The sequence below is a fragment of the Pantherophis guttatus genome, chromosome 1 (assembly GCF_059756535.1).
Source record: "Pantherophis guttatus breed Tessera chromosome 1, ASM5975653v1, whole genome shotgun sequence".
In the NCBI taxonomy this organism is placed as follows: Eukaryota; Metazoa; Chordata; class Lepidosauria; order Squamata; family Colubridae; genus Pantherophis; species Pantherophis guttatus.
Genome location: NC_142063.1, coordinates 24,067,084 through 24,092,965, shown reverse-complemented (window position 1 = coordinate 24,092,965; position 25,882 = coordinate 24,067,084). Strand labels below are relative to the sequence as shown.

General features: G+C 41.7%; 1 long non-coding RNA gene across 1 annotated transcript; it reads right to left on the bottom strand.

Annotated features, from left to right (window-relative positions):
* Window positions 1–12,955: 12,955 nt before the first annotated feature.
* LOC132712195 (uncharacterized) lies at window positions 12,956–13,507 on the bottom strand. The gene is made up of 2 exons (XR_009622862.2): window positions 13,352–13,507; window positions 12,956–13,195 (listed from the first exon to the last, which is right to left on the bottom strand). It is a non-coding gene; the product is annotated as an uncharacterized LOC132712195 (long non-coding RNA).
* Window positions 13,508–25,882: the final 12,375 nt, after the last annotated feature.

Sequence of the window (25,882 nt, the reverse complement as noted above, 5' to 3'; positions counted from 1 at the left end):
TGGGTGGGAGCATGGTATTCTCGAAGTCCTTTTACTTACTTGTCATCACAAATCAGACCAGAATTTTTGTGGCAAGTGGATATGGTCATTAGTCAAGTCTTCATGCAACTGGATGTGATTTCATGATCACTTTTGCAACCGTCATAAATTGAATCATACAGTTGTAAGCATGAATCCAGCTGTTGTGGTCTTCCAGCAGCCTGCAGAGCTGGCAGCGAAGTCGGACAGAGATGAGGCTGAGGAAGGACATGGGCCAGTCTTGGAGGCTGCGGAAGGCCAGGATGAGGGCTCTGAGTCGGAGGCAGAGATGGGGCCAGGGCCATCGGAGAGTAATGTGCGGACTTCGGAGCCTCCAGAGGCTGACAGTAGAGAGGCAGAGGAACAGGAGCAGCCTGTTCCTAGTGCACGTATGAGAAGAGTTGCCAGAAGGCAGGAGCAGATAAAATAAAAAGGACGACTCGGGAGTGGGGCCAAGAGATGATTGGCCCCTCCCATAAGGCTTAAAGACCAGCAAAGGCTCTTGGCCTCTTTGCCGGAAAACAACATTGAAAGAATTGCTTCTTGTTTTGCTGTATTTATTTCTTGTCGGCGTCTTCTGCTTCTGAACTTTTGCCAAGAAAAGCCTTTGGCAGTTTGCCTAATTATACCAAGGTCGGTGATAAACTGAGGAATGGTGTTTTGAAGAATTTGCTTTAATTTAGTTTGGACTACGCTGAGAATGAGTTAATTCTCAGCTGTTCAAATAAAGTTTGTTTGTTTTCGAACTGTTTGCGTTTAATACTAACTACTTGGGCCTGGGTCACAACACCAGCTTAACCAATGGGGGGTTTTTTTGCCCTGTAACTAACAAAAAAATGTTGTAAATCTTGATTAAGGGATTATGGGACATGACAACTGGTCGTAAATGCAATCTGGTTGTCAACTGCCCAAATTGTGATCATGTGACCCAAGGGGAAAGGATGATGGTTGTAAGAGGAGTCCTTGGTGCTCTCTGATCTTGCTTGTTTTTTTGCTTACTTGATTGTTGGTCTGAAGTTAACAACAACAATACCCCAATCAAGAAATTGCCAAAGAGCCATCAGTAAACAGCCCAACTAAAGAATTTCTAAGACCGCCCCCACTCACACAGACAGACAAGACACTAATATATAAATTGAGAGCAAACCTCATTCCATGCTAGCACTGATGATATTACCTAGTTAGGGTAATGAAACGTCTGGAGGAAAACAAGCAAGCTAAGAGAGCACCAAGGACCCCTCATTTCAACCCTGAGCTACAAATATTCTCCTTTATTGGTAATTGTAAGTTTGAATTTTGTCATACCTGACTTTTTCAGAGGTCTCCATTAATTTGAACCATATTTAAGCAAACAGTCATAACTTGAGGACTACCTGTAGTTATAAACTGGCCAAAGAACCACTTGGCTATCCTGTACAATGCTTCTCCACTGCTTGCAGCTTTTCTATCTTCCTTAAACTTAACCTCTAAGGAAAAAGATTAGTAGTGAATTCCATCCATCCATCCATCCATCCATCCATCCATCCATCCATCCATTCATCATTTTAGCCATTGTCTATCTGCAGGATGAAATCTTCCACATGTTTCCAACCAATATGATCTGGGGCAGGGGTGAGTTCTAAATTTTTTTACTACCGGTTCTGTGGGCGTGGCTTATTTTGTGGGTGTGGCTTGGAGGTCATGTGACTAGGTGGGCATAGCTAGCTGGTCAGTCATTTCTGGAAGGTCCTCACACTTACGACCCGATTCATTTGTTTGCTTTTAACACTGATCAGCTGTAGGACGGCCCTTTGAAGCCCCGCGGCAAGAGTTTAAACAGTTTTTTTCCCTCTAGTCATCAGCTGGGACTCAGGAGGCAGCAATAGATTGGGGGTGGGACCAAATAAAAGGTAAGAATAATGTGGGTAGGGGGGTGGGAGGGTGGGGGGGAGAACCGGTTCGGTGACATCATATCGTCACCGCTACCGGCTCAGCCAAACCGGACCGAACCGGGGGGAACCCACCACTGATCTGGGGCTTTCTTTTGCCAATTTGGCCTGTAATACTTGCTGATGTTCTTCTGCTAACCTAGCAGTTCGAAAGCACGTAAAAAAATGCAAGTAGAAAAATAGGGACCACCTCTGGTGGGAAGATAACAGCGTTCCATGCACCTTTGGCGTTTAGTCATGCCGGCCACATGACCACAGAGATGTCTTTGGACAGCGCTGGCTCTTCAGCTTTGAAACAGAGATGAGCACCATCCCCTAGAGTCGGGAACAACTAGCACATATGAGCGAGGGGAACCTTTACCTTTACTTTTACTTGCTGATGTCATCAATTCATCTTGTTTTAGGTCTCTTTCATGGATGCTTTTTATTAAGTGGGATCCATTCTATGACTGCCTTTGTCCACCTGCCATCCATTCTTCTTGCTATGTGACCAGCCCATTTCCATTCTTTTACTTGATGATATCATATACTTTCGTTTCTTTCCTAATCCATGCACAGGTTTTTCTATCTTGTCTTGTGATGCTGAGCATGTATCCTTCCATAGCTCTGTGCCGCTTGTAGCTTTTGTATTTATTTATTTATTATGGTTGGATTTAGTATTCATACTGCTATAATTTCTGAGGGGAAATCCTGCCTTTGAGAGATTATTTAATTTATTTGACATCTATCTCATAGCAAATGACTCTGGAAAAATTGGACTTCCCAAGAATAATCCAGAGTTTTGTTCATTCAAATTCTTTCTCCATGACCCAAATTAGTATATGAAGATTACTGTTTTGGGCCACTCTCTCTCAATTCAACTTACCTCATGGGGTTGTTGTTGTGGGGATAATAGGAGGAGGAAGGAGTAGTAGGTATGTAAAATTAATAAAGATGGGATAAAAAATAAACATAAAATCTCATCGCCTTTCTGGGAAGAGGACTATGGTGGCACAGTGGTTAGAGTGCAGAATTGCAGGCTGAGTCTACCCACAGCCTGTAGTTTGATCCTGATGGGGCTCAAGGTTGACTTAGCTTCCATCCTTCTGAGGTTGGTAAAATGAGGACCCAGATTGCTGAGGGCAATACACTGACGTTTGTAAATCACTCAGAGACTGCTGTAGATAAGTCTAAGTGCTCTTGCTCTTGCTAAATTAATTGACTATTGAATTCTTTTCATGGTTAAGAAAAATGTTCCTAATATTCAGTTAGGATGTGCCTTCCCATTATTCTATGTCTCGCATTCTGGAACAGTTCTTGACCTTATTCTGTGTGACAACCTTTCAGGTATTTGAAGAGTGCTATTATATCTCACCTTGCTTGTCTTTTCTCAAGCTAAACACACAAAGCAATTCCAATCTCTCAACATAGGGCTTATGTTTTAGTCCCCTGCTCCTGCTTATTGCACTTCTCTGTCTGTTCAAATTTCTTAGAATCCTTCTTAAAGTGTAAGGCACAGAAGCTAAATTCATGGCGGAGCCTGAACCAAAACAATGACTTAGATCTTCCTGGCTCTGCGCTTCTAAAATACAACATTAGGGGTGCCCACAACTTGCGACATGGCTTAGGGACAGTGGTGAAATGTAAAATTTGTTACTACCGGTTTGTGGGCATGGCCAACTTTTTTTTTTTTTTTTTTACTTTTAAAACCATTTTTTCTACAACCTCTTCGGCTGAAGAGGTTGTAAAAAATGCTTTTAAAGCCTTTGACGATCCCAGCTGACTTGCCTGATCGACAGAGGCTTTCTTTTTTTTTTTCAAAGCCTCTGATGATCCCAGCTGACTTGCCTGATCGGCAGGGGCTTTCTTTTTTTAAAAAAAAAAAGCCTCTGATGATCCCAGCTGACTTGCCTGATCGGCAGAGGCTTTTTTTTCCTTTTAAAAACATTTTCTCTATAGCCTCTTCGCCTGAAGAGATTGTAGAAAAAATACTTTTAAAAGCCTCTGATGATCCCAGCTGAGCTGCGCAATCATCAGAGGCTTTTTTTTACTTTTAAAAGCATTTGTTCGGCCAAAGAGGTTGCAGAAAAAATGCTTTTGAAAATAAAAAAAAGCCTCTGATGATTGCGTGGCTCAGCTGGGCAATGGAGGGTGGGCAGGGATTTTTGCTACCAGTTCTCCGAATCACCTGCCTCCATCGCTACCGGATTGAGCGATCTGGTCCAAACCGGAAGCATTTCACCCCTGCTTAGGGATTGTAAAGATATTTTGGTTACTTTACTATAATTCAAATGTGCTTGGTAAGTAGCTACCTAAATATCATGCCTTTTTAACATTTTCTTTGTTTCATTTGTACATAAATGAATGTCCTGTAAGCCGCCTTCAGTCGCCATGTGCAAGTAGGCGAATAAATAAATAAATAAAATAAGTAAAATAAATAAATAAATAAATGCAAGCCACAAAAGTCGGGAGAGAGTCTCAGTCATCCAGGTCATGGTTGTCCCAAAGGTGCTTTTTAAGGAGGCAACTGGACTTCCTTGTTATTTCTTTAAAGACATTTCGGGATGAACAGCCTTTGAATGATGTGGGAGTAGGAATGGATTTCCAGAAAGGGGGGAGGAATTACAGACTACAGGAACCAGGTAATCAGGTGACCCTGAGGACACAGATAAACCTCCAAGTGCTTCAACGACCCTCTAAAAGGATGCAAATGACCAGCTGTTTGCAAGGAGTATAAATCCTTCCTTTCCCCACCATCCAGTCAGAGCTGGAGAAGCTTCTTGGATGAGAAGCAAAACATCTTCAAAGAAAAAACAAGAAGTCCACTCGCCTCCTGAAAAAGCATCTTTGGGACATGCAAACCACAAGTTAGATTTGGATGTCCCTGTGATGGAATCTGATACAGAGTTATCAGAGAAGGGGGAGTTTGAGGAGGAGCTAAGAGGCGAATCAGTCTTGAATCTTTGTTTGCAGAAAGAGGCCCAGAATATCCTGGTACGTCTGATAGTGATGCAGATTGTGTTTTAATCTGGCAAGATATCTGTCTATAGAGGAGCAACAATAAAGAAACTACTCTGAGAAAATCATGTTGTTCTTGCTCCATTCCACCTGACAATACATAAGCATTTCAGTGCCTCAAGTATGCAAGAAAGTGGGGAAGAAAACATCTGCACAATTAAAAAGTTGGGGTCCCAAAAACCATATACCAAGGCCCTTGGGGACAAGATTATTAACATCCCTCTGTCTTATTATTTTCTTTCCTCACTTAGTTCTGCTTTTATGGTTCTTGATGTTTTAAAATGATTATTACATAATGGTTTTAAGTAATGTCTGTTTTATATTTATTGTTTTATTGGAGTGTTGTGTTTTGTCCAGAGACACTTTCCATGAGATAAATAATAAATAAATAGCAATAGCACTTAGACTTACATATCGCTTCATCGTGCTTTACAGCCCACTCTAAGCAATTTACAGAGTCAGCATATTCCCCTACCACCACCACAATCTGTGTCCTCATTTTATCAACATCTGTTGTGGCCTGCCAGCGGCCTGCATGGATTGTGGCTGATCCCGACAACGAGGAGGCTGGTGTGGTATTGCGCCAGCAGCCTGCGCAGTCAGCAGCCAGCGCAGCCAGCGCTTGCGTCGGACAGCGAGGAGGCTGAAGAGGATGTGGTGCCAGAGGCAGAGACTCAGCCAGGGCCTTCAGAACCTCCAGAGGCTCCTTCAAGTGGAGATAGCGAAGTGGAGGAGCCTCTCCTCAATGCTCGAGCACACAGGGCTGCCAAAAGGCAGGAGTGGCTGCTCAGGAGGAGGAGGTCTCCTCGAGAGTAAGGCTTGTGGATAATTGGCCACTCCCTTAGCCTATTTAAGTCACATGCCGTTAGTAAGTTTCTTGCTAGAAACAACTTGTAATTATCATCAGAGCATTTTTGGAAAAGTTTTATCTTGCTTTCTGGGCTGGTTGCCAACCTTTGCCGGACTTTGGTTTATTCTTGCTACTTAATAAATTTGATAAGGACCGTTGGTGTGTGTCTATATCCTCGGGAATCTGGAGCTGGGGCAGAACAACATCAGAAAGATGGAAGACTGAATCAACCTTGAACTGGTCAGAATCGAACTGTTGACAGTCAGCAGAATTAGCCTGCAATGCTGCATTCTAACCACTGTGTCACTACCCCTCTAATTAGACCCATGCATGGATCTATCAACATGTAAGAAGATCTGTTTCAGGCTAATTAAGAGATCACTCAATTTCCAAAAGGAAATTGATAGCATAACAGTGCTGTCAGAGTTCCAAGTAACACCCCCAACAAAAGAAGACTCCGAGACCAGAAGTTCCTCAAAGTTCCATTTTTATTAGAGATGTCATATTGGCACATCTGGAAAAACCCAAATCTGAAAGCTTCCAGGTTTTCCCCACCCAGAAGAAAGTCCAAGTCCCTGCCCAGCACCCACATGTCCATCACATGGTCCAATCAAAGCACTGTCTCAACTGGAGATGCCTCCCAGTCACCCCACTCCAGGTGTGGGGCAGGATGTCCTTGACTCTCAAAGAAGTCTTTTCATCAGGTTCGCCTGATTCGCCAGTTGTGTCCCTTTCTGGATCGGGACTCCTTACGCATGGTCACTCATGCCCTCATCACTTCCCGCCTGGACTATTTTAACACTCTGTACATGGGGCTCCCCTTGAGGAGCACCCAGAGGCTCCAACTGGTGCAGAGTGCAGCTGCGCGGGTGGTAATGGGAGCGACATGGCGCTCCCATGTAACACCTCTCCTGCACGAGCTGCACTGGCTCCCGGTGGTCTTCCGGGTGCGCTTCAAGGTTTTGGTTACCACCTTTAGAGTGCTCCATGGCTTAGGACCTGGTTACCTACGGGACCGCCTACTACCACCAATAGCCTCCCACCGGCCGGTACGCTCTCATAGAGAGGGGCTCCTCCGGGTGCCATCAGCCAAACAATGTCGACTGGTGGCCCCTAGGGGGAGAGCCTTCTCTGTGGGGGCATCTACTATCTGGAATGAGCTCTCCCCGGAGATACGGAGGATCCCGGATCTGCGCACCTTCCGCCGCGCTTTGAAGACCTTTTTATTCCACCAGGCGGGCCTGGCCTAATTTTTTCCCTCTTTTCTTTTTAATATGCAAATTTTAATCTGTTTTTTAAATGATTGGGGTATTTTAATTTGTCTGGGCCAAATTGTTTAATTCGATTTTATCTTGTTTTTAAATTTTGTATTTATGTATTTTATTGTTTGGCTGTTCACCACCCTGAGTCCTTCGGGAGTAGGGCGGTATACAAATCAAATAAAGATAAAGATAAAGATAAAGAAAAGAATGTTATTATGGCTAGATATCTCTCCAACTCCATACAATCTCCCCTCCCAGTTTCCCACAGCACTAAATGTGGCAGCCCTGAAGATCCAAAGTAAAAGATGTCTTCCAGGACTAACAAGTGCACCCAAAAAAAACCCAGAGATTTTTCTGTAGTCATTTGCATGTTCTTTGAGAAATGCCAAATCTTAATGTTGCAGGTGTGAACAACAGGAACTGAGAAGGACCTACAAATATTTATCCCTCCTAGTTTATTTGGAGAGCAGCACTGACATTTCAACGTGGAGATTAGCTGTTGTGTGGGTTTCCTATTTTCACTCTCTGTTTTTAGGAGCTACTATGACAGTTTTATCTAGAAGCATAAATACAACACAAAGGCATATGGTGGCCTGGAGGAAGGAAGGGAAGGAGAACTGCAACATTTTGGAAGGAAGCCTGTGTAAAAAGCATTGCCTTTTATGCAGAAAAAACCATTGCTACCAACCTGCCTTCCATTGAGGACCTGTATACTGCACGAGTCAAAAAGTGGGCTGTGAACATATCTACAGACCCCTCATATCCTGGACATAAATTGTTTCAACTTCTACCCTCAAAACGACGCTATAGAGCACTGCACACCAGAACAATTAGACACAAGGACAGTTTTATCCCGAATGCCATCACTCTGTTTAACAACTAATTTCCACAACACTGTCAAATAATTTACTAAGACTGTATTATTATTATTATTCTCTTCTTTACTAGTATCTATCTCTTCCCACTTATTACTATAACCATTTCTCTTGTATCTTTCAATTTGTATTGTTTTTATTTGTTTCCTAGTACGATTTGATAGCTTATTAGTAACCTTGACTATCACTAAGTATTGTATCTTTTTATTCTTGGTGAATGTATTTTATTCTCCTTATGTACACTGAGAGCATATACACCTAAGACAAATTCCTTGTGTGTCCAATTCCAATAAAGAATTCTATTCTATTCTATTCTATTCTATTCTATTCTATTCTATTCTATTCTATTCTATTCTATTCTATTCTATTCTATTCTATTCATGTTGAACGGACAGGAAAGAACAGAATCGGCTCTCATTCATAAAACAAGGGTGATTCAGTCTGAAAACTATCTACCAAAATATTTAGGCTATCTCATTCATCCCTATACAGCACCTGCAAAGGGTGATGGAACAGGTAGTCCTTGATGTACAACCAGAATTGAGCCCAAAATTTATGTTGCTGAGACAGTAGTTAAGTGAGTTTTGCCCCATTTTATGTCTCTTCTGGCTACAATTGTTAAGTGAATCTCTGCAGTTCTTAAGTTAGTAATATGGTTGTTAAATGAATCTGGCTTCCCCATTGACTTTGCTTGACAGAATGTTGCAGAAATGTGATCACATGATCCTGGGACACTACAATTGTCATAAATATGAGTCAGAGTCTGAATTTTGATCACATTGCCATGGGGATGCTGCAATGGTCGTAAATGTGAAAAATGGTCATAAGTTACTTTTTTTCAATGCCATTGTAACTTTGAACGGTCACTAAACAAACTCTTATAAGTTCAGGACTACCTGGACTCCAATCCAGTGCATTTCACTTATGTTTCCCTGAATCTGAAACTCCCAAAAGTAGGGAATAATGGTGCTGGTTTTTTGGCAATTATGTTTAGAGACAACTCTGGGGCTTAGATTGTGCATCCTTGCCTGGAAAGAAACATTCATTCAGCATTAATTGTTCTCCAAGGAGAAGTAATAATATTTCAAAATAGGGAATCTAACTTTCAAAGCCTGGTAGACCTGAAATAGACCTGAGAAAAGACACTTAAGAAAAAAATGGGATGAAGCAAAGAAATAAAACAACCAGGAAAAATCCAAGGGGAGACACATATTGCCAGGTTATATGGACATGAAAGGAAATTCTTAAACAAGGAAACTATGTCTTGAAAAGATCTGTGGTCCAAACATCTTTGGTTTTGTTTTCCCTTGCCAATGTTCCAGCAGTTCACTATCCTGGATGAATGGCATAGGTTGAAATATAAACATCCAACTATTACTTATTTGGGAAAGTTCTACATTAAAAGCAAACATTTCAGAGTGAGTCTGTTGCAGAAACTCTACAAAATGGTTGCCCAATGACATGAAGATGATTGAGCGGATTCAGAGGTATTTCATGAGAAGAGTATTCCACTCCTCTACTCACAACAGAATCCCTTATGCCACCAGGTTTAAAATTTTGGGCTTGAACAATCTGGAATTATAGCCCCTGCAGTCTGATTTAACCATAATACACAAAATTGTCTGCTATAACGTCTTGCCTGTTGGCGACTTCTTCAGTTTTAACCACAATAGTACACGGGCAAACAATCGATACAAACTCAAGGTAAACTGCTTCAAACTCGATTTCAGCAACAGAGTGGTCAACGCCTGGAATGCTCTACCCGACTCCATTGTTACAGCCTCAAACCCTCATAGTTTCAACTTCAAATTGTTTACCGTGGATCTCACTCCCTTCTTAATTGGTCCATAAAGGGGGGATACATAAGCGCACCAGCCTTACCGTCCCTGTCTTACCGTCCCCATTTATTTGTATTTACTTCCTTTGTTTATGTTTATGTTTATATCTATACTTGTTATCTTGTACATGTTTGACAAACAAACAAACAAATAAATACATTTGGAGGTGAATTGGGTGCTGGCTTTTATTACCTCCAAGAGTCTCTTTCCATGCACTATTCTCACTACCTCAACACCTTAGTTTACTGAGACCCCCTAGGAAACCAAGTTCCAGCAACTATAACTGGAACATTACTGGAGTGAGACTTTTATTTTATTTTACAAAATAAAATTTATTTATTATTTTATTTTTATTTATAAAATAAATTTTATTTTTAAATTTTATTTGAGTCATTCTTGTTGGGCCTACCCTGTGGCTATAAAAGAGACAATGCAGACATGCCTCTTCCTTATTTTATTGTCAGATTGTCATCCAGAAAAATTTGCCAGTTGCCGTGGTTAAGGTTTTGGGTTTTGTTTTTCCACATGAAATCATGTCCTTTTCTTGAAGATTGCCTAGACAAATCCCTGAAGTTTTCTTGGCAAGGTTTTTCAGATGCGGTCTCCGATTGCCTCCTTCCTAGGGCTGAAAGAAAGCGACTGGCTCAAGGTCACACAGTCCCATCTTAGGCACAAAGCCAATTAGATGATCCTGGGATAGTCATTCTCTCTCAGTCCTAAGAAGGAGGCAATGGCAAACCCCTTCCAAAATCTTGCCAAAAAAATTTCAAGGACTTTTTGAGTCAGTCACTAAGAGTCAAGTCTGATTTAAGGCATATCTCCCACCCACCCAAAAAAACTTCAAATATTCCAAAGAAATAGCTCACAAGAATCATAGGCCACACTTTTTGTATTCCTGGCTGTCAACCTTGTGTCTCTGTAAGTTAGTGTTCAATTTAAGAAACAAGATCTGAGATACACCTGGTATCATAATAAATGTATACAAGTCCATGTATACAAGGACAAAATGGACCAGGGTCAAAGAGGCAAGCACTGACTCTTTCATTTTGCCCTTGTTCCCAAGTACCCTGAAAAGTTCCTGAAAACAAGGGAAAAGGCATTGCAGCTGAGTCTCAACCAAAATTATGCAATAAGACAAGAATCAGATTTCTCCCATCATCTTCAATTAAATACTCCATGTCTATTTTTAGCATCACTAATCTTAGTGTGTGTGAAGGAGACAGATGTTCTGATGGAGAGAAAAAATAATAACACTGGGACAAATGTCACCTGAATGTCAATTGACTGAAGCTGCTTTTTCACCTTGTCAGATATTTTGGAAGAGCAGAGAATAATTAACATAAGGCATAGAGAGAATGGTGAAAGCATCCCTATCTTATCAGTCGACAGACGTCAATCTACAGGGGCTTGATGTTCTTCTGTCCCCTTGCCTATCAAGGAGGAAAGGGGGCAATTGTGGTTGCAGCTTGGACACCGCCTGGATTCAATGAAAAGGAAGATATTTTAAAAGGGGGGAGGATTCTCAATCCCTCCCCATTGTGGGACCAATCAAGCCAAGTGAAGGGTTGAACATGGAATGGAAGTTAGTTAGTTAGTTTAAATGCCACCAATCTCACTGCCTCTAGTGATCTGGACAGTTTACAATAGTATAAAAGCTATAAGGGTGCCGACGGATGCCCTAATTAAATCATGAGCCTTGAGCCAAACTTCAAAAGAAATCCAGTTATTTATTAGGAGCTTCATGTCGGCTCATTCCCAAGTGTAGCCAACTTATGCCCCAATCATGACCCTGTTTCCCCCTTCCCCCCAGGGTGTGTCATCAATCACATTCATCAACAGAGCAATTTCGCAGGCTGTAGAGATCACTCCCCTCCGGCTGCTGTGGGTAACCCTGGGAGACAGCCTTGAGAGAGATAAGTCTGGAATGCGCATTTGTCTTTGACTGCCATGCTGTTTCATCAGTTTCCCATCCCCCTCGCCTATGGCAACTCGAAAGCAGGCCAGAGATGCTTTGCGAGTTAACAGCATAAATATAAAACCATTAAAATTAAATTTAACAATTAAATAAAAGATTAAAATCAAGAGCACAAACGATACAATGTAGATGTTTCTCTCTCATTTCATCAACCACTTCTAGCTTAGAGTGTCTCCATTGGGGCCCCAAGAGGCAGAGCCAAATTTTAAGGTTCTTCTAGAAGGCTGGAATGGTAGAGGCAGATCTGACCTCAGGAGGCAGTGTACTCTGGAAAGTGGGAGCCACAGCAGAGAAGGCCAACTCCTTGTCTTAAGTTGGTGGAAAATGTCCAAAATTGTTGCTTATTCTCATCTATAAAGACCAATTGAGAGAGATTCTGGGAGGGATGCCTTGATGTTTAAAGACTCTTACAGACTTAAGTAGCTCATGGTTCCCTTGGTTTGCAATGTGACTGTTAAACCTGGATTGGCTGAAAGCTGTCATTTATCATATATGTTTCTGAAGGAGGCAGCATCTGATTGGCTTTGCCTAGGTCAGGTGTGTCCAACCTTGGCAACCTTAAGACCATGGCTGACTGGGGAATTCTGGGAGTTGAAGTCCACAGGTCTTAAAATTGCAAGGTTGGCCACTCTGGGACTAGGCCCTTAAGCAGGTAGGACTTATTTAGATGGGGAATACTTGGTTCATAGATAGTCCTGGCAGCATTTCTCAATCTTGGGAATTTTAAGATCTCTGGACTTCAACTTCCAGAATTCCCCAGAGAATATTTGCACTGTAGACTAAAAAGAGAGGTGAGAAAATAAGGGATAAACTGCTTCCATATTGCTGCTTAGAAGACCACATGGATGTCTCCATGAAGTCACCATGTGTCAAGTTTGATTTGTAGAAGGCTTTTTAAAAAAACTCACATATTCCTCTATTCTGCATCAATAATCTTCAGACATTTCCATCATTCATTCAGCAGAAGCTCAAAAAACAAAAAAACAAAAAAAAACACACCCCACTGGAGCTTCACGTCTAAAAATGCATTTGGATTGTAACTCTAGTGCTCCAGGCTGATGTAGCACATTAAGATGTACAGTTTCATTTACATCCTTTGACTTTGCTCAGATCAATTAAGCTCGTTTGTCAGGATGGGGTTGAGGGTTGTCTCCGAACCATGAACCAGTTCACGAGCAAACACACTAGGACTGAAATAAAACTAGCAGAGGAGTCTTGTATAAAAATATACTTTACTTCAAAATGTTTAAAAAACACTATATCTTTAAAAAAGCACATTAATAACAAAGTCTTATCTTGGTTAAATGAAGCCAGACCATCTCCCTAAATTCCTCTCCACAATACCAAAATAGTCCATAAGAAAAAGCTAACATGACATTAAACAGCTTCGGTGTCGATACATCATCGAGGTGGTAGAAGGGCAGCAGCGTAGGCTTCATAGCTAAAAGTCACCTGTGAAAAACAATTCAATCAGCAAACGTGGCTTGAAGCTCCTGGGAGGGAAACTGTCCAGCAGCAACAGTTCAGATGTTGGCTTGCGTGCTTCAACTCAGCAAAAGGCAAGCCGAAATTGGAGACTTCAAAAGGCTCCCAGCTATCTCAACTCACAGTTGCAGCTAGCTCCGTGGGGGTATCTTTACACAGCTCTTCAGCTCCTTTTCTGCTGCTATCTCTGCTGCAGCCGTCAGGACTTCTTAGCTGAGTTCTCCTGAGCTCTGCTCTGGGCTCTGCATTCAGGTGCTTCAGCACTGGCTCTGCATCTAGGCCTAAACAGCGTCTAGGCCCAAATACCAAGCAGAAAGGTTCGTGCTTATATGGGGAGTTAACCTGCAATTAACTAGGGTGGGGAAGGCTTGCAGTTAATTGCAAACAGGAGATGGCTTGATTGGATCCATTGTTTGTGACTGATTGTTTGTGACTGATCAAGTAGCCACAGCAATCCTGAAAACACTCATGACACTGTTGCTATTGACCCTTTTAACTAATGGAAAACTGAGGCAACCTGGCCACCCTCATTGCTGTTTTTATAAAACTGATGGGAGTTTATTTTATTTTATTTATTTTGTATTTTATTTCATTTTGTATATTTATATCGCTACCCGTTTCACAAACATGTGACTCTGGGTGGCGTACAACACAACAACAAAAACTCCATAACGATCTAAAAACAATTCAAAATAAATAACCATGTAAAAAGACAGATAAAATAGATAAAACCCAAGAAAGCAGGAGAACAATCACTTAATTTCATACATCCGTTTTTCAGACTCCCTCTGGGATCCCCAAAACTAATGGGGAAAAAAGTGTACTAGGGCAATCCCCAGATGATCTCACCCTGCAGTTTCATGTAAGTGTTAAATAGGAGTAGAGGGACTACTGAACTTTGCTGAACTCCACATAATAAGGGTAGAGGGTGGAACCTCTTGCTCCCAGTTCAACAATTGATACTGGCCCACAAAAAGCAAGTGGGATTATTGTGCTTCTTACTCCCAGCCCAAAGAGCCAATCCAGGATACCATGTTGGTGGTATCAAAGGCCACTGAGAAGTCAAGAAGTGCAAGGACAGATGGACTGCCATATGCTGCTCCCTCCATGTGTGGAATTTTTTTATCTAACTTCAATCTCTACAACAGAAGCAGCGTTCAACTGTCAATACCAGACTTGCAAAGGCTGCCATTCTGCCTGCCCAGGTTAAATTCCAAGTGAATATTCATGGACCTCTTTGTATGAAACACATGGCTGGATTATGTGAAGCCTGCCCTGCATCACTGCAGTGATTGAATTGAGCCCTTTTTATTGTTATTATTATGACTTCCCTGCATCATTAATTCCTTCCACCATTGGCCTGAACACTAGCCAATTCCCTGCAGACAGAAGAAGAGCTAGTTACAGAATAGAACATGAGCAACTGCTGAGTTGGATTTTTCCAATGAGCCGGTCAAGAAATAAGCAGTTTTATTTATTTATTATTTTCCCTGCTGCACAGTTCACGTCTGCTGAGCAGAGGACTTGTCTTCTGATTGTCAGAAGCTGCTGAATTATTAAGGGAATGGGAGAATTTAACAGGAGCCACCATCCCCCTGAAGAGCACGGCATCTTCTGCAGACACCAAAAAGAGCAATGTGCACAAACTTGCAAGAAGCAGAAGAACCACAGGTGGCAGGGGCTTTTTTGGATTTCATCCCTCTTGCGCAGCTTGGCTAAGACACTGCTCAGCAGCAGTGCAGAAGGAAAGCAAAGCTGCGTCCTTGCTCAATTGCAGTCACCTCGCTCACTAGCCTTCCAAGCGGTGTCATGATTTTGATATTCTACCCCCTGAGCTGCAAATCATTTCTTTGCTTCCCACAACAGCATTCCTTCCCAGGTCCCGCAAGAACAGCCCAGGACAATGGATCTCCTAAGAGGAGTCATGTTGGGCCATCAGATGGTTTACCCAAGGAGATTGAACTTGCAAGAAGATGGTCATTCTTCCCTGCCTATTTGAGGTCATGCCAGAGAATATTTTGGGTATCATAAAGGAGGAATAAAAATAAGCTGAAGCAGCACTGTTAAAAATAAGATGTACTGCCAGCTCAGCTGATTTTAGGGGGACTAGAAGAAGAAAATATATATATTAAATGCAAGGCCACCGATAGTTTAGCTTCATAAGAGTTTTCAATTGTATAAACAGATAACATAGGTGATAACAAGGTAAAATCATCTTCAAGGTTTGTTCAATTTCTGCAGCATCATATTTAAAATATGGTTGCGATTACATAGCCATTTCCCTACAGCATTACAGTACCAACATTATTTTTTCCCCATTAATCTTTTGCTGGATTTTTTTTTCATCTTCCCATGCAGTTCTGATGTTTCACTGAGGTTTCTCATCCAAGTATTAACCAAGCTTGACTCTGCTTTAATTCCAAATCAACAAGGATGTTCAGGTGCTGGGATTGTATAGTGCACCTCAATTCCTTTTCCCATTTCCACCACCAAAACCTGGTGACAGATTCTGACATCTATGGGGTTACTAATAAATCATATAAATTCATGATGTCTTCCAATTTCTAATCTAACCAGTTATGTAATTTGGGTGGCTGGGACTCCTGGAAAGGGAAACCAAAACACCAAATTTGATGCCCCATACATGAATTGTAATCTCTAGTTGAAGAACAAATGTGTGGAAATATCCTACACTGATAAAATTATTGCAAGCTTTGATTCCTTAACTAAATGTCTTGAATGGGAAATTCGTTGCAATCAAGGGCATCTGCAAGGGAAGTCAACAAAATAAACATGGTAGCCATGGCTACACAATTGGAGCTTTATCCAAGTTTAGAATGTGCATTATGCACACTGCCCCTTTTCCATGTGTTGGACTCATGCTCACCACACATGAAAGAGGGATATCAGTTTCAATTACATAAATGCATCCTCAGTTATGACTTCAATTACATAATTGCAGTCACCATTATGACTTTTACACACACAAACACACAACAGACAGACAAACAGACAGACAGACAGACCTGAATCAGCAGTAGAATCCTTAGTGCTCTCTGTGGCAACTTGAAAGTTTGGTTGGTTGCTTGCAGACATTTCATTACCCGACTAGGTAACAACATCAGATGTTGAATGGAAGAGCCTTGGTGGCGCAGCAGACTAAAAAGCTGTTAACTAGCACTAGCTGCCTGCAATTACTGCAAGTTCAAATCTCACCAGGCTCAAGGTTGACTCAGCCTTCCATCCTTTCTAAGGTAGGTAAAATGAGGACCTGGATTGTGGGGGTAATAAGCTGACTTTGTATAAAAAAGAACACCGCTTTGGGGGGGGCGAAAGCCCTACTAAGCAGGTATATACAAAAGTATGAAGGCTATTGCTTAATGCATTGTAAGCTGCCCTGAGTTTCCGGAGAAAGGCGGCATATAAATCGAACCAATAAATAAATAAACAATAAATAGGTAACAACATCAGTGCTTGTGGCAGATTGGTATAAAACCAGCCCCCTTTATTGCTTCCTTTAATACTTAGGACAATATATATTTTTTCTGAAGACCTCTTTAGAAAGAGTCATATAATATCGGCTGCAATTTTATTCATTATTTTCCCTATCTATGGAGATTTTGTTCACAATGTGTATGGTTTTAAATATACATTCCTTAGAAACAGCTTTTTTGCCCACATTTCCTGGTATTATTTTTGTTACCTGCCCTATTTTCCCTATGTCATGTTCAGAAAATAATATCCTTTTTCAGCGCAACTTACAAACAAACAATTTGTGTGGATTTTTGGCTGTAGCAAGTAGTCAGTGCACTTCATTAGGAGAAATTTTGAACTGCTGTCCTTATAAAGATCCACTGAGATTTCTTTTATTTATCCAATTATTCCTGCCTTAAGGATCAGACCATACAGTATGGTATAAATAGGAAGAATATTTTTTCCAGACCCTTGAATGAGGTACTATTTGGATCCCAGACCTGTTCAAGATCTACCTTGTCACTCGTTAAAAATGACATCTCATCTTAAAATGATGTAGTAGCATCCAAATCAACACCAGCTCTTCAAACAGAGTAGATACGGTGTTTATTACCATCTATGGCTGTACAGTTCGAATCCAAGGCAAACCATTCAACATCACAGTAGTCCACGTCTATGCCCCAGCCACTGGTGCTGAAGAGGATGAAGTTGATCGGTTCTATGAAGCCCTACAAAACCTTCTAGAATTAACACCAAGAAATGATGTCCTTATCATCATGGGAGATTGGAATGCTAAAGTAGAAACCCAAAAGATAACCAGAATAACGGGCAAGTTTGGCCTTGGAGTACAAAATGAAGCAGGGCAAAGGCTGGTAGAATTTTGTCAAGAGAATATGATGGTCATAGCAAACACTCTTTTCCAACAACCCAAGAGACGCTCTACACATGGACATCACCAGATGGACAACACAGTAATCAGATTGACTATGTGCTCTGCAGCCAAAGATGGAGAAGTGCTATACAGTCAGTAAAAAGAAGACCAGGAGCTGACTGTGGCTCAGATCATGAGCTACTCGTCGCAAAATTTAGGCTTAAATTGAAGAAAGTAGGGAAAAGCACTAGGCCACTCAGGGATGAACCAAATCATATTATTGATAAATATACAGTAGAGGTGACAAATAGATTTAAGGAATTAGATCTGATAGACAGAGTGCCTGAAGAACTATGGACGGAGGTTCGCAGCATTATACAAGAGCAGCATTATGCAATTAAAACCATCCCAAAGAAAAAGAAATGCAAGAAAGCAAAATGGCTGTCTGAGGAAGCTTTACAAATAGCTGAGGAAAGAAGGGAAGCGAAAGGCAAGGGAGAAGGAGAATCTGGCCCTCTCAATTCCTGGCAAATTGATGGGGAAGAAATAGAGGTAGTAACAGATTTTATTTTCCTGGGCCTCCAAGATCACTGTAGATGGGGACTACAACCAATAAATTAAAAGATGCTTGCTCCTGGGGAGGAAAGCCATGGCAAATCTATCATTTTAGCAAATCTACTAAAAAACAGAGACATCACTCCGCCAACAAAAGTGCGTATAATCAAAGCTATGGTTTTCCTAGTTGCAATTTATGGCTGTGAAAGTTGGACCATAAGGAAGGCTGAGTGCCAAAGAATTGAGGCCTTTGAACTATGGTGCTGGAGAAGACTCTTGTGAGTCCCTTGGATTGCAAGGCGATCAAACCGGTCAGTCCTAGAGGAGATCAACCCTTACTGCTCTTTAGAAGGCCAGATCCTGAAGATGAAACTCAAATATTTTGGCCACCTAATGAGAAGGAAGGAGTCACTGGAGAAGAGCCTAATGCTGGGAATGATTGAGGGCAAAAGAAGAAAGGGGCGACAGAGAATGAGGTGGCTGGATGAAGTCACTGAAGCAGTTGGTGTGAGCTTAAATAGACTCCGGGGGATGGTGGAGGACAAGAAGGCCTGGAGGAATATTGTCCATGGGGTCGCAATGGGTTGGAAATGACTTCGCAACTAAAAACAACAATGGCTGAACAATTGTTACACATCACACACAAGGATTTCAGCCTTTCTGCTTTATGCCTTATCCTTTGCCACTCCTGACTACTCTGTATTCTTCAGATTTTTCCCCATTACTGTCTCTTAAACAAATGGTCAGTTCCTTCCATATTTGCTATCTTTCCTCTCTTATTGACCAGAGTTTAATTCATTTCTCAGACGTTTATGTCAGACACAAATAAGGCTATGGAGGGGGAGGTTACACGTTTATCAAGTTTCCCAACAGTTTTGAATATTGGAATAATATTTAGAGCCTGTTCTGTGAGCTTCACCACATCAGATTATCATCCCATTTTTATTATGGATTTGTGGTTAATGGAGTATTTGTGTTCCTGGTTTCCCAAGAGGGCAGTGCTCTACTTTGCTGTGAAGCCTTGTGATTGATTTGCTCTGTGTTTCAGATTAAATTCTAGCCCAAATCCTTTTCTTAATTTTCATATTTCGTTCTACTTCTCTTGGCCATGTTACAGCTCCTGCCAGTAATTTCTACCTCGAAGATATCCAAACCCCTCTCCCTCTCTCTGGTAGTACTTTATATTAGAGATTTATATATAGATACATATCTATAAATGTGTTATATTATTCATTAATGATATAATACAGCTCCGCAGGTATAGTCCTTTGACAATCTTCTAGATATCTTCTTCTCAAGAAGCTCACACTTGTCAGCATCCATTTTGAAGAGAATACTAATATATTTTGTCTTAAAGCAATAGAAATCATTTGCATGTGACCTAAATCTAGCTTAGTAGAAAGCTTTGTTTCAGAAATGAATGTTGTTTTCAGAGCAAATGTTGTTTTTGAAAACCAGGTATTTGGTTATTCCAAGTTTTTGATACGACACCAATGGCTGATCTTCTATCTTCAGGCAATTTTTTTTAAAAAATATTCCTTTTGACATACTATGCATCATTCATTTTGGATCTTGTAACTGCCTCAGAAATATCTCTTTATCTATAAGAGCCACAATGGTGCAGCGGTTAGAATGTAGTACTGCAGGCTACTTCTGCTGACTGCTAGCGGCAGTTCAGCAAATTGAATCTCACCCGCTCAAGGTTAACTCAGCCTTCCATCCTTCTGAGGTGGGTAAAATGAGGACCCAAATTGTTGGGGGCAATACCCTGACTCTGTAAACCACTTAGATGGGGTTGTAAAGCACTGTGAAGAGGTATATAAGTCTAAGCACTATTGCTATTATATCGGCAATATGCTGACTCTGTAAATCGCTTAGATGGGGCTGTAAAGCACTGTGAAGAGGTATATAAGTCTAAGCACTATTGCTATTATATCGGCAATATGCTGACTCTGTAAATCGCTTAGATAGGGCTGTAAAGCACTGTGAAGTGGTATAAGTCTAAGTGCTATTGCTATTGCTATTGCTATTGCTAGACCACAACTTGACAATATTGGTGTAAGTCTTCCACTAAAATACATTTGCCATCCATGTGCCATGTTTAAGGAACAGAAAAAAAAAGTCTGCACCATCAGGTTATTGTTCCTAATTACTAGCAAGAGAAGTTCGGTTTACTGATCTCCTTTCAGACAAATACATTCACTGTCTTCCTCAGACATATATGTTATGTTCCAATGATATTAGATGTAGGCATATGTCATAACAGAGACATATATAAGGGTTGATTCCACTGATACCATGCCTAGATTCTCACCTTTTTTGTGATCTATTTCATTTTAACATCATAGGACATGTACTCAGACTCATCTCAATAAATAGATTTTGGTGAGGGCCAAAAATTGAAGTAATTCAATATGAAATACGTAAGCTCTTGCAAACGTTCTTCAAATATATCTTATTAAGGGTGAGCCATAAATTGTTTTTTTTTTTAATTAGATGGCATATTTCACTGTGGCTGATTCTAAATAACAAACTATACATTTGAAGCTAATTATAAATGGCCAAGCTACATATTTATCTGTAGTAGCCCATCTTTTTTATTGTTTAATATGGGACTCAGAAGCTTTAGCTCTGACAATTAAATTTAGTTTAATACAATCAGCATGAAGATTAAAGGAAGAGAATATAAAGTACAATTATATATTGATGATACTTTATTGACTTGGTCTAATGAAACATCTTCAGTTCCTAATATGCTGCATTTAGTCAATGAATTCTTCCTCTAATCAAGATATTTAATAATGCTGAGCTTCTCAAGGGATACAGATTTTGGTTGTACTCATTAAACTGCCAACTGACTATAAATGTTGCTGATCTCTACAGATATATATCTGAACTCAGAATTGCTTTAGAGGAAAGAAGAGCTGAAGCAGAAAAGGGAAATTTAGTATGAGGCCCAATAATCAGATGCACATGACAATCTGGCATTTGTACAATGGGAAAACAAGATCAATCATTGCAGTGATTGATAACTTATTGTCCTACCCAAGGGTGGCTAAAAAACTTGAAGTTAAATTATTGCAAAATGCAAATCACTGCTGATCTTCAGAATACTTCTGATTTAAACATAATAACTCTTGGGGGGTGGGGATGCTGTCATCTCCACCTCCACAAAGTATGGCAAAGGAGTGCTTAACACTGTTCCATCTTGTTTCACTATTTTCTTTTTCTTTTTTTGTTAACTGTTACTTTCCATAAATGCTCCATCGACCTCATTACTTTGACAAAATGATTATTAATTATAAATAACTGTTATAATTGATACATAAATAATTCATCTATTAATTATGGTAACATTCACACTTTCATCTAGGAAGGAAAACAAAGATTGCCTACTTGCTTATTTGCATGTGCTGCAAACAGGAAACCGATCTATATACTACTAAAATTCTTCTGTCTGCTAGCACAGGGGTCTCCAACCTTGGCATCTTTAAGACTTGAGGACTTCAAACTCCCAGAATTCTGGGAGTTGAAGTCCACAAGTCTTAAAGTTGCCAAGGTTGGAGACCCCTGTACTAGATTGTTTGTAACCTTCAATTGTGTGAAATGGTGCATCATAAGACAACAGATGGGTTAATTTATAGAAAGTGTCCATGTCCATTCATGAATCCTGTGGGATTGAAATTTGACAAGATTGTGGCTGGTTTGGTGCTGCCATGCTGCCACACTGCCACTTTCAGCCATGGTCACATGACTGTCATTTCCGATGCTTCCTGTGAACTTCCTAAAAGGAAAGTTAATGGCAAAGCTGGCAGGAGGTTAGAAGTCACTCCTGTTCCCAAAGCTTTTCTGGCCACCCATTGTCATTTTGTTTCTTGTCTCTGAAACAAGAACCCAATGGGCCGTTGATTGTCTAGACTATATACTACTAAAACTCTCACTGTCATGGCCTTTAATGGGATGAAACGGTGCAATTTTTGTATTAAGTTACCTCCAATGGGTCAATTTACAGAATAAGCCCAAAATCCAGGATCCTTGACTCCTGAAAGAATGAAATTTGGGGAAATTGTAGCTGCTTCAATGCTTCCAACTGCTGCTGCTACTCTGCTGGGGTGGGGAAGGGAAGGGAAGGAGGGGAGGGAAGATTCAAAGTGTTCCCTACCAGATTCCAACAAATGAATTCAATGGAAATGTTAATTGTGTTCGAGGATCGTGCCCAATAACTCCATAGACAAGTTCTTATTGAATCAATTATTCTTTATTAATTAAGCATCTTATCGTTACAGGTACAAGTCTGGAACTGCAGCAGGACCGCATGGCTGACCCTTAAGTACCCCCGGGGCGTGGCTAAGGTAAGGAGGGGTTATTGGGTTAGGGTGGACCTTGGGGGTTGGCTTGCCCAGCCCCCCTGCTTCTAGCTCTGGGTCAGAGGCAAGGCATTTATTCATGACAAGACCCCCTCTAAATGCCTGGCCGAGATATTTTTGTGTGTTGTGTACCTGAGGTGTCTTTTTCAAGAGGACGCCTAATTTTGATGTGAGATACGTGTGCTGTTTATTTTGCAATGGCTTTGTTAGGATGTCTGCTGTTTGTTCTTCCATGTCACAGTGTATAACCTTCACAAAGCCTATGTTCATGAACTGCCTAACATGCTTGTACTTTATGTCGATATGCCTCGACCTTTGACCCACCGCTTCAGCCTTAGATATTTCCATGGCGGCTTTATTGTCCTCGTGCATGATGATGGGGTAGCTTGGCTCGGCCCATATGTCAGCGAGCAGGTCATCAAACCAGACCAGGTTGTTGGCGGCTTTGGATAAACAGATATATTCAGCCTCCGTGGTGGATGTGGCTACCAAGTCTTGCTTGCCCGTATACCAATGAACTGGGCTGTTGTTTAGAAAAAATATGTAACCCGAAGTGCTCTTCCTGCACTTCACGTCCCCAGCCCAGTCAGCGTCAGCATAGCACGTGAGTGTGGGTGTTGTGGTGTTCTCGGGTTCTAACGACAGGCAGGCCTCGGACGTTTGCTTTAAATACCTTAATACCCTTTTGATGGCCTCCCAGTGGTACACGGTGGGCTTACCCACGTGTCTTGACAGCAAATTGACTGGCAGTGCGATGTCTGGCCTGGTCCAGTTCGCAATGTACAGTAGGGAGCCTATGGTGGATCTGTATAAAGTGTTGTCCTTGAACGCCTCAGCCTCATTATACATGTCCTTCAAGAAATCTGGTTGCATTGGCGTTTCACACCCCTTGGCGTTTGTCATGCTGCATTTATGTATTAGTTCTAAAATTTTATCCTTCTGTGACAGCTGAAAACCCTTGCCTGTTTTCGTGATCTGCACCCCCAAATATTTGTCTACCTTGCCCAATATCTTTAGTGTAAAATGTTTTCCCAGCTCATTGGCGAAGTTATTACATTTGCTGGCTTGATCACCGATATACAATATATCGTCTATGTATATCAAAACATATTCGAGGGAGTTGTCTGACTTCTTGGTGAAGAAGCAGTTGTCGGCTGAAGTGGCTGAGAATCCCATGGATTTCAATGTCTTGGATAGGCACTCATACCAACGTTTCCCTGATTGTTTGAGTCCATACAAGCTCCGGTTTAAAATCCAGGTTTCTCCCTTTTTGGTGCTTTGGCTGGGTGGCGCTCTCACGTATATCTCTTTGTCGAGCTCAGCATGCAGGTAAGCGGTTTGCACGTCGAATTGGTGCACCTCCAGCCCCAGCAGTGATGCAATTACTAGTGCACATTTTACGCTCTCGGCCCTGACTGTGGGGGAGTACGTTTCCGTGTAGTCATCAGGGTATTTCTGGGCGAATCCCTGAGCCACCAGCCTTGCCTTGTAGAGCACTTTGTTTCCCTCTAGAGTTTTAACCTTGTAGACCCACCTAGTGCCTATGGTTGTCTTTCCTGTTGGGACTTTAGAGGGAGTGTATACGTTTAGTTCCCTCAGGCTGTCCATTTCCCTTTCCATGGCTTGTTCCCATTTCTCTCTCTCCTCATTTGCTAACCCCAGTACGTCCTCATATGTGTTGGGGGTTAGTTGGTTAGTGTGTAGGGATAGTATGTAGTCCCCTAACCTTTCTGGCCTTTTGCCCCTGTTTGTCCTGACTGGTCTGTCAGGAGGTGTCTCTGTGTCATGCATGTACCTAGCTTCTCTCTCGGTGAGTGAGTCCATTTTAATGTGCGGGTGGTTTTCCTTCCATCCCTTCACTGGTATTTCCTGTCCCTTGGGTTTGTTCTTTCCCTGTTCAGTGCCCCTTCCTGCTTGGTGTTTTATTTCCTTTTGATCATCCCATGGTCCGTCCTTGTTAAGGGACACCTCGTTGAGGTGTATTTTGGACCAGTTAGCGTTTTCGTGAAAAACAGCTGTTCGTGATATTACGAAATTGTTGCTGTTGTCTATGAACCTGTATCCCTTCGTCCCCGGTTCATAGCCCATGAACCTCAGCCTCCTGGATACCCTGTCCCCCTTACGCCTGAGTTGCTTGGGGATGTGCACATCTGCTGTGACCCCGAATATGTGTAAGTGTGACACCTGTGGTTTCCTTTGGTACATTAATTCGTATGGGGTTTTATTCAGTACGCTGGACCACAGTCTATTTAGAGTATAATTTGAATAAATGAGTGCTTCGGACCAGAAATGCTGCCCTAGGCCGGCATCATCTAGCGCGCACCTCATCATGGTCTGTAGCATTCCGTTTTTTCGTTCCACCACGCCATTTTGAAAAGCGGAAAACAGAGAAGTCGTGTAGTGGACCATCCCGCATGCTTTTAACCATCGCGAGAAGTCGCTTGATAAGAATTCAGACCCCCGGTCTGTCATTATTTGTCTGATTTTGGTGTTGTGCTGTGTCTCCACCCTCGCATAGAATTCCTTAAATTTTTGAAATACCTCATTTTTGTGTTTTAGGGTGTACACGAAGCCATAGCGGCTGAAGTCATCCACTATGGTCAGGAAGTACCTCTTCCTGTACTTGATGGAGGGCCTTAGTGGCCCCACTAGGTCCATATGTACAAGTTGAAAAATCGAATTAGTTGTGCGTACTGACTTCTTGGGTCTTGGTTTGGTTTTTAATTTGGAGCCCTTACAAATAGAACACTCGAGATAGTTCTCACAATCCTTTATTTTTATACCCTCAGAGCATTCCAACATTTTCTGCACTACGGGGAAACTAATGTGCCCTAGTTTTCTGTGTAATAGGTGGGCACAGTTGTCATGCATTGGTTTTCCTATCGTTGGTTTCTCCTTCCTGGGTGTCCCCTGTTCACTGGGCTCATCGGTGGTGTGTGTGTGCTTAACCCCCTCTACTTCCTTACTTGCGTTGTCTGCGCTATTGGGACTAACCCCTCGGTGGTTGTTTACTTCTGGCTGTTTGCTCTTGGTTGGGTGGAAGAATGGTAGTTCCCCACTGACTACTACTTTCCCTATCCCTTTACCCCCTCTGGTTACCTGTGCCTTTCCTTCTTTGAAAGTCACCTCGAAATTGTTATCCTTGCTTAGTTTTAGGGTGGCAAGGATATTATATGGTATATTTGGCACTAGAAGTACTCTCCGTACCATACCTATTCCTGGCACGTATGCGTTACCTTTGCCTGTTACTTGTACGTTATTCTGGTTGGCCACTTTCACTACAAAACTTTCTCCTGTGAAAGAGGTTAGTAGGTTGCGATCATGTGTGGTGTGGTTTGTGGCTCCTGAGTCCAGCAGCCATGTGCCTTCCTCCCTGTCTTGGCCTAC